At 39.5% G+C, this 16000-nt stretch overlaps 1 long non-coding RNA gene across 1 annotated transcript in view; it reads right to left on the bottom strand.

Annotated features, from left to right (window-relative positions):
• LOC120532128 overlaps positions 1-16000 on the bottom strand; it is a 258540-nt gene that overhangs the window by 238196 nt on the left and 4344 nt on the right. The window contains exon 2 of the long non-coding RNA XR_005634209.1: positions 11499-11613. This is a non-coding gene — a long non-coding RNA (uncharacterized LOC120532128). The remainder of the gene's footprint in view (positions 1-11498; positions 11614-16000) is intronic.

Below are 16000 nucleotides of genomic sequence, written 5' to 3'. Positions count from 1 at the left end.
GCATTTTGTAAAGAAATTAGATTAACACACTGAACTTAACGGACAAAAAATGTATTGTTGAAGGAGTGTTTAGAATATTATTTCACATTCTACTGAATAAAATGCCATCTATACATTTTAATGGTGGTATTTATGTCTTTAATATTGCTTCCTATCATGTGATATTTGCTAAGTAAACCATTTTTCTATCAGATATTGCTTTTCTAATTTATTCTTTTAAAGGGTGAAATTATATGTATTCTTTCAAATGTTGTGCCACAGAGACAGATGTGATACGCTGATATAATTTCACTTTAGATTACTGGACCGTGTTTTACAAAATGACAGAAAAATACAGCAATTTTCTCCTATTTTTATTTACACCTAACTGAGACTTTTCTTTCTTTTTTTGTTAAAATCTTCAAAGCTCATAAGATGCCATCATATGAAGAACTCTGTCACACAATAAGCAATTTTCATCAAAGGCACACAGTAGCACACATAACATTGCTATATTCTCAGCTGAATATTTTTGAAATATTTTTCACAATATGTGTGTGTGTGTGTTTTGTTCCCCTAAAACTGAAAAAGGAGCCGGCTCTGAAATGTACACGTATAACAGAGTCCAAATCAGGTTATCTGCAATCAAGGTAATTGTGTCCGATTGAATTGTGCATCGGATGCTATGCAGCTGTCTCTTGGATCTAGCTTTTGATCCCTAGTGATTGTAAGACTTATACATAAAACACACTACTGTCATTGTGCACCCTTTCCATTTTGATTAACTCTTCATCTACCAACATCTTTCATTTGTACAATAATAAAACTGCAGCTATACAAAGTAAGTGTGAAACGGTCACCTATACCATGTGGACAGATAAATAAGGAAACTGCTTTGGAAAGTGTTATCAGCTTAATTATCTCTCTCTCTGTTAATTTTGTTGTCTATGATATTAAACGTTTCCCTGATAAACTGGAAAAATCCTAAACAAATAAGTTATAGACAAAACAACCTTATAATTCTAGCTGATATACCTCAAGATGATCTAACAAGTGCAGGATTTAATAGCATTTTTGTGTAAATTGGTGGCATTTTTAAATCCGGATGCTGGCAGTCCGATAAAGCAAACATTACCTGTCAGGATGAAGCTTATTTACGCAAGTGCATTCCCAGAAAGGACGCAGCAGATCTTAATCGTGCTAGCCTATATCAAATCCATGCCAGTGGCTGACAACATTGCCCCACGCCAGGATATGAAAGCCCACTGTATAGTGCACACTGAATAACTTGTCCATCCATCTATCCATTATCCGACCCGCTATATCCTAACTACAGGATCACGGGGTTCTACTGAAGCCAATCCCAGCCAAAACAGGGCTCAAGGCAGGAAACAAACCCCGGGCAGTGTGCCAGCCCACCACAATGAATAACTTGTCATTTAAATTTAATTTAATGAAGAGCACCCAAAGCCAATTTTATAAAAAATTCTAATTTAGTTCATATATTTTGAGTATATTATCCCCAGCGATAAAACAGTTTCCTTACAGTAACTGGAGCAATAGATATTTTTAAGTAATTCTTTTCTTATAAGATTATTAGTTTTACATGTGCCCCTTCTATTTGACACATAAAGAACATGCAATATAAATTTGTGCTTCGTGTGTGGGTGTGTGCGCCCTGTGGTGGGCTGGTGCCCTGCCCGTGGTTTGTTTCCTGCCTTGCACCCTGTGTTGGCTGGGATTGGCTCCAGCAGACCCCTGTGACCCTGTAGTTAGGATATAGCGGGTTGGATAATGGATGGATGTATGGATAATTTGTGACCACATTATTTTTGTATTTTTGATGCTCTCTCTTACAAATACAGTCCATTGTACTTTTGTATTTTGCACAATATGGGTGGCACGGTGGTGCAGTGGTAGCGCTGCCGCCTCGCAGTATGGAGACCATGGTTTGCTTACCGGGTCCTCCCGGCATGGAGTTTGCATGTTATCCCCGTGTCTGCATGGGTTTCCTCCGGGTGCTCCAGTTTCCTCCCACAGTCCAAAGACATGCAGGTTTAGGTGCATTGGTGATCCTAAATTGCCCCTAGTGTGTGCCCTGTTGTGGGCTGGCGCCCTGCCCGGGATTTCTTCCTGCCTAGCACCCTGTGCTGGCTGGGGTTGGCTCCAGCAAACCCCAGTGACCCTGTGTTAGGATATAACGGGTTGGAAGATGACTGACTGACATTATGGCATGCTTGCAGGTTAGCTTAATTGGCAACACAAACTTACCCAAAATATGGTGTGTGTCTTTGCCTTGTATCTCATTCAGAAAAACAGTGCTACCTGAATAGAAGCCTGAAATGACCAAGTGGATTGGAGAATGGATGTATATGTCACCTTACCGTACGACATTGCCATGCACTACTGCAGTGGCTGGTCCTTGACATCCTTCCATGCCAAATGTGGATGTTAGGATGAATAAGAAAGGTAAAATACAGAAAAACAGAAGTTTGTTTGAAGTAAAAATGTATAAAGAAATAAACAATTGAAGAAGAATACAACCAAAGAATAATAACAAACAACCCCTCTGGGTCCAATTGCTGAATGTGGGTTAGTGAGGCTTCTGCATCTCTCACCTGCCATACCTGTCTTATCAAGCCTCTGACCTCTGTCTTATGCTAGGTAACTTCTTTACAAAACCTGTCCACCCAATTCTAAGCTGAAAGGCTTTAGTTCTTGTTCAAGGGACACCTCCTGTCCAGCAATGAATCACATCTGGATCAGTGGGTGTTCATCGCATGGACTGAAGACAACAGCCTTGAACTCCACCTAGATGCCTCTGGTGTCCTTGCAGCCTAGAATTGGTTTTAAAGGTCCAAGACTCTAAGGTGGTCCCTTAGCTCCCTTCCTTTAACACTAGAATTACCAGAGCGTACGAGAAAATTCGTAGATCCGGCCCACCTTAAATCCGTTTGCACCTCTCCGTCAGCGTCTTTTGTCCTGTAAATTAAGACAAGCAGCAAGCAGCCGGCTATTCCATCCCCCCATCGCAGAAACTTCACAAAATTCTCCCAGGTCATTTGAATCTAATAACTGGTTGGGCCACCCTTAGCAGCAATAACTGCAATCAAGCATTTGCGATAACTTGCAATGAGTTTTTACAACGCTCTGGAGGAATTTTGGCCCACTCATCTTTGCAGAATTGTTGTAATTCAGCTTTATTTGAGGGTTTTCTAGCATGAACCGCCTTTTTAAGGTCATGCCATAGCATCTCAATTGGATTCAGGTCAGGACTTTGACTAGGCCACTCCAAAGTCTTCATTTTGTTTTTCTTCAGCAATTCAGAGGTGGATTTGCTGGTGTGTTTTGGGTCATTGTCCTGTTGCAGCACCCAAGATCGCTTCAGCTTGAGTTGACGAACAGATGGCCGGACATTCTCCTTCAGGATTTTTTGGTAGACAGTAGAATTCATGGTTCCATCTATCACAGCAAGCCTTCCAGGTCCTGAAGCAGCAAAACAACCCCAGACCATCACACTACCACCACCATATTTTACTGTTGGTATGATGTTCTTTTTCTGAAATGCTGTGTTTCTTTTACGCCAGATGTAACGGGACATTTGCCTTCCAAAAAGTTCAACTTTTGTCTCATCAGTCCACAAGGTATTTTCCCAAAAGTCTTGGCAATCATTGAGATGTTTCTTAGCAAAATTGAGACGAGCCCTAATGTTCTTTTTGCTTAACAGTGGTTTGCGTCTTGGAAATCTGCCATGCAGGCCGTTTGTGCCCAGTCTCTTTCTTATGGTGGAGTCGTGAACACTGACCTTAATTGAGGCAAGTGAGGCCTGCAGTTCTTTGGACGTTGTCCTGGGGTCTTTTGTGACCTCTCGGATGAGTCGTCTCTGCGCTCTTGGGGTAATTTTGGTCGGCCGGCCACTCCTGGGAAGGTTCACCACAGTTCCATGTTTTTGCCATTTGTGGATAATGGCTCTCACTGTGGTTCGCTGGAGTCCCAAAGCTTCAGAAATGGCTTTATAACCTTTACCAGACTGATAGATCTCAATTACTTCTGTTCTCATTTGTTCCTGAATTTCTTTGGATCTTGGCATGATGTCTAGCTTTTGAGGTGCTTTTGGTCTATTTCTCTGTGTCAGGCAGCTCCTATTTAAGTGATTTCTTGATTGAAACAGGTGTTGCAGTAATCAGGCCTGGGGGTGGCTACGGAAATTGAACTCAGGTGTGATACACCACAGTTAGGTTATTTTTAACAAGGGGCAATTACTTTTTCACACAGGGCCATGTAGGTTTGGATTTTTTCTCCCTAAATAATAAAAACCATCATTTAAAAACTGCATTTTGTGTTTACTTGTGTTATATTTGACTAATGGTTAAATGTGTTTGATGATCAGAAACATTTTGTGTGACAAACATGCAAAAGAATATGAAATCAGGAAGGGGGCAAATAGTTTTTCACACCACTGTATTTGTCTCTTCCTTTTTCTTCTCCATGCTGCATCGACATCATGCACCAGAAGGCATGAGCTTATTCAGTGCAGCAGAAACACTCAATAAAACTGAATAAAAAAAAATAAAGTGACGATGAGATACAAAGAAGGCAGATTCACCAGCGTTTTTGTGTCAGCTTTTATCCCTTCAGATCAGAGAATGTCCAGTTCTATTGCCTTAAAACACTACTCGCATCTACAGTTATTCCCAATTTCAAATAAAAACTAACAGCGTCAGATCCCTAGGGCAATGTATGTATGGTGATCGTGACTGAGGGCAATAAAAGTGAAAAAAAAAGGTAACTTTTATAAGTACAGTACTATAAATGTACACCGTCTGTTACAGACGCAATCCAAATGTGTGTGTGTACTGTATAATATTAACAATAAGAGAAGCTCACTACTGAAAACAGCAAATACAGGTGACAGTCAGGATCGAACCAGGGACTCTTGATTACAAGTCGGCAAATCTTACCGTTACACAACAGAAGCTGTTGTATCATCCTTGAACCTTTTGTGAAAGTGTTTATTTGATCTTTGGACTTCAGGCTTCACACATTCTGTAGTTTATGCCTCATTTTGTAATATTTATTACTAAAATTTGAAAAAGTTTCTGTTTTAACAATGTGTTTGCACAGATTATTGTAGAAACGGAACACACATGAAATGCATGTGTTCCAAATAACTATCTATTATTTCCACTCTAAAACTCCAGCAGTTCACTCACTCCCAGATAATCAAACAAGGCATGACCTGGGAGAATTTTGCGAACTTTCAACGACGGTGGGAGGATGCAATAGCAGGCTGCTTGCTGCTTGTCTTAATCGGCACATTTACAGGACAAAAGAGGTGCAAACGGATTTAAGGTGGGCCCGATTTACGAGTTTTCTCGTAGGCTCTGGTAATTCTAGTGTTAATAGATATAATGGTCCCACAAATGTTCATAAATACAATCAGTATCATGTAACCCTACCATTTCTGGGGAATCTACTGTATATTCTGCATGTATTCTTCCAGATCTCTTCTTCCCCAGACCTGTGCTGGAATCCCTATATAATAGTTACAAGGGACCATCTGCCGACAAACAAAATACACCAACCCATTGCAGAGTCAGTAGGTATTACTCTCTAACACAACGGACCCTTAAATGGCCCAATTCCTGTTCAGTTCCTGCTCTGCTCTGACAGTCTATTAAACTTTGTAGCCACTTAAGTCTAAATAGGTTCTTGTGCAGGCAGTTGTCCTCATTAACTTAGGCTCAAAATTGGCCAAACATTCTAAAAAATATCATAGACAGTTTACTGGCAGATGGCTCCATATACCACAAAAACTTTAAATGCTGTGAATACATTGTGCAGATTCCATACTTTATTTCTGCAACATTAAAAAACCTTGTCTAGGTTAAGCATTATTATTAAAATTTGATGAAGGAAAATTAAATAACAATGATGACCCCAGTGCTACAAAAGTAGATCATAATAAATTATATTACTGAAGTACAATAAAAGTATGTTATGTGCAAATTGAATGAGAAAACTGTGATCATGGAGCTTGCACTAAAAGAGACACTTAAGGCTACACTACTCTAAATGAAGCTTAAAAAAATAACAAAAAAGAGTATCAGGGTAGGAACAGCTGATTGGCAGGATCTGTACAATAATAGTGGAGTTAGATTGTTAGACGGGCTGTGGGAATGGTAGCAAAGGATTTGATTTGGAGTCTCTGTCACCAGACTGAATCACATATAATGAGGTAGCAATGGGAATATTGGCAGAAGCGGGGTCCATCGACTATTCTAGAAATCAGCTCTTTGCCTAAACCTCTGTGAAATGCATCAAGGATACAATGTTATGCTACTGAAGTCAGGCTGGAACTAAGTAACTCAGGTTTTTCGGAATTATTCATGTTGATATGATGTGAACATAGTGTATTTTAAGGTTATAGGGAAGCAGTACCATATGGGAAGTTTGACCCTGGAAGAATTTCCAGGTAAAGTCCAAATACCCTGTATAGGTAGGATGAAGGACAAAAGCAGAAATGTAGAGTAAATGTTACAGTTGATAAGGGAAAATTGTCATTGATGGCACCATCAGCAATAATTGTATTATTAACAAAGATTTGGGTTTAAATGTCTTTTTCAGGTCACAGTTTTTTAGCTTGTTCTGGATAACAAGTCAACACTTGATAGCTCTGGCACATTAGAGGGTCCAGCATGGCTTTGCAGTGCTTGTGAGGCTACCCCACAAAAATAGCTCTTTGTTCAAATACAATTAGGAAACACTCTTGTAACAGTCATTTTCTGCATCAAATGTTGAGAGGGAAATGATGGTTCCATCCCTCAAACAACTCCTGCACACTCCTGGTATCTAAAAACACTTCAGGGTTAATTTTTGTAAATAAGAGACCAAAGTACATCTACCTGAACATTCCATACTCCCTTTGATAGCAAGGAAAAATAACCACTCAAGTAGCTGTTTTTATTTTTAAACCGTTTAACAAAACAAAGCAAAAATTTTTTTATGACTAGAAGTAAGATGTCAACTGGAGTACAAAGAGTATTTGACTTGATCATAATATTCTATTCTTCAGCCTTGATACACAAAGTATGACTTTAATTGTTGCCTGAGAACTATATGGAAGTCCCAAAATCCGCAGAAGCACTCAAACATAACCAATAAAAAGACAAGTATGCTGCCTCTCCTAGAAGAACATTTTCTTTAAAGGTTAAGTGGCACGGCATGGAGAAGCTGAAAACATCATACAAGGACAGACTGAGAAGATGTGTCATCAGAGTACAATTAAGATAATACCAGAAGAAAAAGGCACTCTATAACAAGGTAAAATAGGAAAGTTTAAAAAGTCAGAAATGTAAGATGTTGACAAAGACAGAGAGTAAACAAGCTCTTAGTATAAAGCTATAAATCAGCAATGATTATATGTAAGGCAGAAGCAGTACATCAGAGTTAGGAGCAGGATGGCTCCATGTACATCTAATGAATAACTATCATATTCCATCAAGTTAAAGATTCAAAATTTATTATATTTCAAGACTTTACATGTCTTTCCATTATCTGCCTCCTCTATCCAGTTAAGGGTTGCTGGGCCCAGAGACTATCCCAGCTACACTGGGACCAAATCCAGGTACCAGTTTATTGCAGGGCACAATCACACTGCTCCAATACAGAGTTGCCAATTAACCTATGTGAAGGACAGTCGGGTCCCATGCCCGGCAAGGACGCCCCTGCTGCTTATGTTCAGGGGGAGCCGCCATGGGCAGTCCAGTAACTCCCCCGGGACACTTGGTGACAGTCTCCCTGGCCAACGGTGAATCCCCAACCACCCGTAGGGCTCCATGGGAAATGGAGTCCTCCACAGCTTGGATGGGGCCCTGGGTGGCCACTAGGGGGGGGCTGTCGGCTTCCAACAGCCCGGTAGGACGAGTCTTCAGCCCCACCCGGAAGTGCAATTAGGATCAGGTGGTTAATCAAATATAAAAGGGTCCAGCCTCCACCACTCGAGAAGCCAGAGATGGGAGGAAGGAGACGAAGCTTGAGGAGGAGTGGTGGTCAAGGAGAAAGGATTGTTGGTTGTGCTTTGGGACTGTGTTTGGGCTGTGTGGCATGGGGAAGACATGTCCCACAGCTGAAGAAAAATAAAAGTATTTGTACTTTTTATATGTGCCTCCGTGTCTGTCTGTGTCGGGTCAGGCGCCTATATAGCACCTTTGTTACACCTAACACACATTTCTTTGGGATTTTGGGGAAATGTTGAGTACCCAGAGACCAACCACAAACAAGGATAGTGGCGAGGCCTGTGATTTTTAAGGTAGACTCTTAGATCATTGAGTCCGCAAACTCTAACCATGACACTACCATAAATCCTTGTAATAAATCCTAGTTCTAGAAAACAGTGGAGTGGGACAAAGGAAAAGGAGAGAGAAAACAGAAATAGAAAGAGTGAAAAAGAGCGTTCAGTCAGAAAAAGAAAATCCAAACCCATAATGAAATATCATTCAAAATCATTTCAGAGCAACAAATGAATTATTTCTAATCTTACAGCATTAGTGTCTGCAGAGAATAAACCAAGTTGAAAGTTTGCTTTTTTATTTTTATTATTGTCAAGAACAAGGCAGTAACCAAAACTGGATGGTAAAACCACACAACAAGCAGTAATCAAATCAACAGTTAAGTTCTTGTGCTGTGAAGTAGCAATGTAAACCACTCAGCCGCAGTGCCAGTGCAATATTAAAAACTCTTATCAAGCCATCCATTCTGTAACCTATCTAATCCATTTCAAGATTATTGCATCCAGAGCCTACAAAAGAAGCGTTTATTTCTGAATAAGAATCTTTTTGCCTAGAGATTTAAATTCTAAGCATTTCTTTTATACACCTTTTACTTACATACAGTATAAGAAGATGCATTTTGTTTGATCTCTCTATTCTGTGCACCTGCTGCTATTTCACTCAGGTCTATGGTACTTTTCGTGCAGAATCCAATGAATTTTGTCACACAGTGTACTTCAAAACAATACAACAGCATGAGAAGTTCCATCACAGTGGTTCTCTGTGTCTTCATTGGACAGTTAGTATGTCACTCATTATTAGGAGTGTTTTTGGGTGGGCATGGCAATGATTGTCTCATAGCTTAACATAGCTCAGTAGCACCTGCATTTTCAAATAGCTTACTGTATGCTTGCACTTCCATATATATAGCATACAAGAGGTTTATCTGTTGTTTGACCAAATATTGAATGGACATGATGCATGACTTAAGCAAACCAAATTATGCTATGATTATATGATTACTTGCCAAAGTACCCAAGAATATTTGCATAATGGATTACGGTAAGAAAGCAGATATTTATGTGTTTCTTAAATGTTTACCTTTTTGCATTACTGGCTGAAATGCAAGTGTCCCATTTGTTTTCAACACTGTTTCTCTGATAACTATCAATTTCTTAGCTCAAGTGTAACCAGTCTTGTAAATATTAGCATACTTATCATCAGCATAATCATTATATTTCATCTTCTTATATAATACATTACCGTGGCTGTCTGTTTGTCTGTCCAGGACTTTAAATCACCTGTAGCTCGCAAAACCGTTTGAACTATACTGCGTGACATTACTATCAGCTTTCGGGGTGATGATTGACCTCCAAGGTTATTTCTCTTGTAAAAGGCACTATATAGCGCCAGACCCGGCACAGACCACACAGAGGCACGTGTATAAAACACACAGGCTTTATTTTCTTTTCTTCAGCCATGGGGCACGTCTTCCCCGTGTCCCACAGGCCCAACACAGTTCCCAAAGCACAAGATATAGCACAAACAACCCTTCCTGGCACCACCACCACTCCCAGGCAACCTCGTCCTCTTCCTCCCGATTCTGGCCACGAATGGAGGGAGGTTGCCTGCTTTATAGCCCACCCAGAAGTGCTCCAGGTGCCTGACCAGCTGGTCTTAATTGCACCTCCGGGTGGGGCTGGTAAGTCGGCCATTGTGGCGGCTGGCTCTCCGCAGCACCCCCTAGCGGCCACCCCATCTCCCAACCGGGCTGTGGTGGACTCCATGTCCCATGGAGCCACGGGGTAGACTGAGGAAGGACCCACGGCCAGGGAGGCTGCCCCCAGGCGCCCCAGGGGAGGCACTGCACTGTCAATAGTGGCTCCCCCGGGATGTATGCAGCAGAGGCGTCCCGGCTGCGCATGGGACCCGGCTGTCCGCCACACTCTTTTTAGTTTTTATTTTATTTTATTGTAGAATCAACTCTCGGCAGCGGCCACAGGTACCGTTCTCATTCCTACCACCTTTGCCGTCACTTCCCCTACCTCTTCATATCTTAAATCATTCTTGAGGCAGATTGAAGACTTACAGTAAGTGCCAGCTTAAGTGACAAATTAAGGACAATGTAAGTAATTACAACACCATCACTGACTTAATCAGTTTTAACACGTAAAGATGTCAACAAAAGAAGAGAAGAAGCGGGCCGCTAGGGTGGAGAAAAGATGGGCTGCTCAGGAAGCAGCAAGTTCATCAAACTCTGAGCAAACAAATGGTAAACATACAGAGAAATAGTATGAAAACATGGAATGCTCAAGTCAAGCGTATTCACTGCACGTTATTGTGCAGTGCGCCGTTACTGGTCTTAAGATCTTTCTTGTTTTCTTACTTTAAAAAAACATGTCCTGGTATAACAACTTCCTCCCATCCTTATACTGTACTGTATAGTTTCTTCATTGCAAAGTTCTTTTAAAAATTAAGATTGTTGTAACGGTAGCAATTACAGTACTTTCCTCATAATTCTAGGATATATGGACTAAAGGCTTCATTAAAGAAAGTATTTTTTGTTTTTTTTTTTGGTTGGGTGCACCTATAAAGAGATTCTTACTGCTGCTGACATGAGGATACTCCACATACAGATGCTCATGGGAGAAAGAGATTTTTGATGACAAATTATTCATTACCATCAGCCGAACCATTTTGGTATGATAATACAGTTTTGGCTTTGCTACTCCCTCCCCATTACAACCCATTTCTCAATGGAACTTTTGCAAGGCCATAATGCATTTTAAATTGTAGCAACGGTAATACACATGCAACATATCTTGAACTTCGACTCAGCCATTTTGGAATCATGCATTTGAAGGCATGAGGCCTTTAAATAAGCACCAGAGCAGGCCATGATTTCCACTGGACCTGTCCAAACTAACCTCAATACATCCAGCCAGTTCTCACAATACCACTTAAGGGTGTGACCTACCAGGGCCAGAAATGTTGAAACTGGATTTAAAATTCAAAAATGCCTTCAACTGAATGTTGTCTTCCAGCAATAAAAAGCTTTGTCTTGTACAGACAAACCAAACAAAGGAATGGCACATGATGGTTTATTACAAAAATAGAAAGGTAACGCTCAAGGAGTTTCCTAAAAAGGTAAGTAACAATAAGTCCTAATACACAATCTTGAGAATAATCAGAGAAACAGAGTATTATTCAACAAAAAAACAGTAGTTCCTAACAGGGAACGATACTTACAAAACTCCTTCACAACTACAATGTGCCACTCCTGAGCTGCTTCTGCTCTAAATAGCCAGAGAGATGGATCGGGAGTGGTGACATCATGGTGGCCCCGCCTCTTGGGGGGTACTACCTATAAAATTCAAGGGACATAAGAGAAAATCAATTTATATATAGAAGCATATTTATAAATAAAAAAAAATAAAGAAAGCAAGATCAAGGAAATCTAATATTTTAATAAAAGGAAAGCAAAAAATTGAACTAATGAACCACTGAATCTTAAATGACAGGAAAAAAATTAAATATACCTAACAAAACTTAATGCAGGGCAATAACCCTGGCTGAACCATAACACTTAGTGTGTAAAACAGATGACTAACATCAAACGAAGCTGAAAGACAGAGTGTATTAAGATTTTATTCTTAGAAATTGGTGCCTGATGTGGTGGCTCTAACATCTGATAAACAGCTACCCTCCAAGGTTTTTCAGACGCTACAGTCTCTACAGTTGACAGAGTTGTGAGAAATAAAAATAAAACATTGAGCAGCAGTTCTGTGGTTGAAAAGACCTTGTTAAAGAGTCCAAAGAACAATACTCAGTCTCACTCAGATTAACAGAAGGCCACAGATACTCATGTAACAAGAGTTTTGTACACTCTAAATGCATAGCTGATCAGACCTTGAAGTGGATGGGCTACAGCAGCAGGGGACCATCCTGAGCCACACTCCTTTTCGCTAAGATTGGGAAGAAGAGACTGCACATGGTCAACCCTACTCAGTAAATCAGCCGTCAAAAAAATGTCTCCTTATCCAAAAAATCTCAATTTCTAGGCAGCTAGTAGTGCCATAACTTGTTATAAACAGCGTAAATGTCATGGATTCACCCTGCCTCTGTAATGTGATGGTATAGGGAGTGTTTTCTTACAAGAGAACTTTAAATGAACTGACATTCATTGGAATGCCACTGCATATCTCTGATGCTCTGATGCTGACCATGTTCATCCCCTTAATTCCAACTCAAGCTGGATCCACAAACATGACAGCAAGTTAAATTTCCTCCACTCCTGTACAGACCCCAGACATCAATCCAATAGACCACCTTTGGGATGTAGTGGATTGGGAGGTTAGCAGCATGACTGTGCAGCTGAAAACTGTGCAGGAACTGTATAATACTTTTGAGTCGGTACAAACCAAAAGGCCTAAGAAATGCATCTAGTACCTTGTCAAATTCATGGTTCAAAGAATTCATCTTACTCTGGAGGCAAATGTGAGCCCTACCCAATATCAGATAGTTGTATCCACTGGCCTCTGACTGTACTTAACATTCTCAAAACCTTTATAGTACAATTCATGTTTACAGGGGTCCTGCCAACATCAAGCAACAATTCTGAATACTCACTTTACATTTTCCAATTACTTTAACACTCACATCTTTAGTGCCTGGAGATTACACTCTGGGAGGACATGCAGACAACATAAAGTCAACATCAAAGCATGGGATTCAAACTTAGAAGGCTGGATCTGTGAGGCAGTAGAACTCATCACTAACCATTGTTCCTCACGCACTCTGAACACTTTCCACTTTTTCTAAATTTCTTTCAGTTAGTTAAAATGAAGACAGTATTGCTCCTTCATGGCTGTTTCTTGTGATGGACTAGGTTGCTAGTCACCATGCAGTCATTCCCTGACCCTCAGGGTGATTGATATATACCCTTGTACCGTACAGATTGCACAGGTTGAATCTCTTAATAAAATGAATGCACTGTGCATGCTTTTCTTTCAATGTTACTTTAATTAATTAAGTTTATTTTCAAATAATCATATGTACACATGGGTTAAATGACATTCCTTGATTATGAACTACACTGTCTCTCCGAGTTTGGGAGATTTTAGCTATGATACTGTTAGTTTCAGAAATATAACTTTTAACTAGTGGATGTACAGTATATAACCCATTTTAAACTTGTATTTTGTTGTATTTCATATTTTGACAGGAATAAGAATTCTATGAAAAGATTGTGTTTGTATAAAAAAGGACTGACTAAAGGTTAAGTTGTTCAAGCATATGTATTACAACAACAACAGCAACAATTTGCTTCTTGTCTAGCCCAAAATCACACGGGGAATGCCGGGGAATGCCACAGTAGGCCTATTTTTGTCAGACTCCCAGCCTTGACTCCCTAAGAAGACAAGAAAGAACTCCCCAACAAAAAACATTGTATGGAAAAAATGGAAGAGATCTTGGGAAAGTCAGTTCAGAGAAAGTCCCCCTTCCATGTAGATTGGGCATGCAAATGGGTGTCACAAAATGGGGTAAAACAAAACAGAACACAAGTAATCCTCTTCTCAGAGCTGATGGCCAATCCACCATGACCACCTCACAATTATAATACAACAGTACAAACTACAAGACAAATTTCAAGAATAGATTATACCATTCACTAAATACAGAACTATCACATAAAAGAAGGCCTGGTTCTGCCGGTTGTGCAAAGGATGCATGCACAAAGGCGGCTGAACGTAGAGGGCGGCTGCGGCCACCCTCAACAAAACGCAGGCTCGGCGCGGGGCTCGTCTTGAATGTCGAAAACTTGCTTCAAAGAAAAATGGCAAGTCACAACATGTGAATTGTGTATTGTGGCAGCTCAAGTACGCAGCAATCAAAAGTTTTTGTAGTGTTAATCTGAATTTTACTGATAAATAAATTAAACTTGTCGCCGATTCATTAAATGCGTAAATCAATTCTACCTACGAAGAAATATTCTTTAATTTTTTTTGACATTAAGGAAATTGTGAAAATTTTTAATTTTAAATACAAGTGAAGGTATTATAAGGTGAAGGGGCGGTTGAAATTAAATGGCACGATGGCAGCTTCAATCTCTAGAACTGGGCCTGCATAAGGCGATACAAATTTGTTCAAATACATCAAAAACAAGCTAGAAACTAATTAACATAAATGAAAAACAACAACATCTGTCCATCAGCTAATTGCAGAACCACTGGCAGACTATACAAAAGGAATCAGACAAGCCAGACTCAGTCAGAGTCCTGGAGACCCCGGCCAAGCGGCTGCCTCCCCTCTAGTGCACATTCTACAGCTGAGTCAGTGCTAGGCCAGCCAGTCTGATGAAAAAATCCTTTTACCCCCATGATCCAATGCTTCTCTATCTGAGATGACTTTTCCATAGGCAGGTAAACAACTTTGCAGTAGACCAGTGGCACCAAGTGCCACCTGCGAAAACTGAGAATACAATGAGAATAGATTGTGTGTTTTTTGTCAGTCAGAATTTAAACAAATTCAAATACCATCCCAATGTTTCATTACATGTTTTGGACAAGGGTGACATTGGTTTCTTATAGAAAAGGAATCCAGTGTCTGAATCCCATGCCTTGTGGCTATATATAAGGAGTCTTCATGATCTCTTTGTGTCTGTGTTGGTTTTTCTTTCATATCCCAAAGACATACATATTATACATACCAGTGGGATTGCACCAAATCTAGAGCCAGTTCCTGCCTTCACTTGATGCTGCAGAAACAGACTCTGGTCCCCATCAACCTAGACTGACATAGTTGGAAAGTGACGTAGATGGATATTTTCATAAAAGGCTGCCTTAAAGCAAAAAGAGTAATGAATAAACACTTTAACAATTTCATACATGTTCTATTTTGTATTTGGCTTCTGTGGTGATGGCATTTATTATGGGCTATGTCGATATGGTTATTTAATTAAATTAAAAAATACCAGAACAACCCTGAACTGAAGCATCAGGTTAGAGAATGAATAAAGTACCAGTAATCTCTATTTTAAATTGTAGGTTATTTATATAATTTTTTTTTCCTTTCCTACTTTAAGCGTGCTTATGACCTAGAGAAATAAGGCATGTGTACTTCAGGCGTCTATCTTGTAGACATAAGAGTGGCGCTGATATGCTCAGTGTTTGGGCACAGTTAAAATTTGGCAATTGCAGTTTTATCAGAGAATTAAACTAACAAAAGTTAATATCAATGATCTTTTATTATACATGCATGTATTTTCTTCTTTGCACAATGAATAGCTACACATTGTTTTTTTTTTTGCTTGATCTGATAGGATTGTGTATAAATGTATTGTTCGCTTACTCATATGAACAAATCTCAAGCTAGCCTTTCATTATAAATAAAAAAAAAGAATTGTAGGCTGCTGCTTTTCATGTTTAGATTGTAGAAAATATTACTGTGCCAAAAAATAAAACCTTTTAATAAGTATTGAATTTCGCACCTTAACACAAAGCAGAATATTTTGATGCATTCATATTTGTGCATTTTACAAAAAAATAGTAAAAGGTTTAGTACATATAAATATGTAAAATCAACACTTATGAATTTTTTGTTAAATAAACAATGATAATCAAGTATCTCAAAATTATGACTTAACATTTAAAAAGTGCATATTCATTATTATATCTTTGAGGCCTTAGTTGGTAATTATTGCGCTGATCAAATAACAACTTATCATTTATGGTTTATATTACATTATTTAC

Source organism: Polypterus senegalus, chromosome 7 (assembly GCF_016835505.1).
Source record: "Polypterus senegalus isolate Bchr_013 chromosome 7, ASM1683550v1, whole genome shotgun sequence".
NCBI lineage: Eukaryota > Metazoa > Chordata > Cladistia > Polypteriformes > Polypteridae > Polypterus > Polypterus senegalus.
This window is presented reverse-complemented; position numbering and strand designations above follow the sequence as displayed.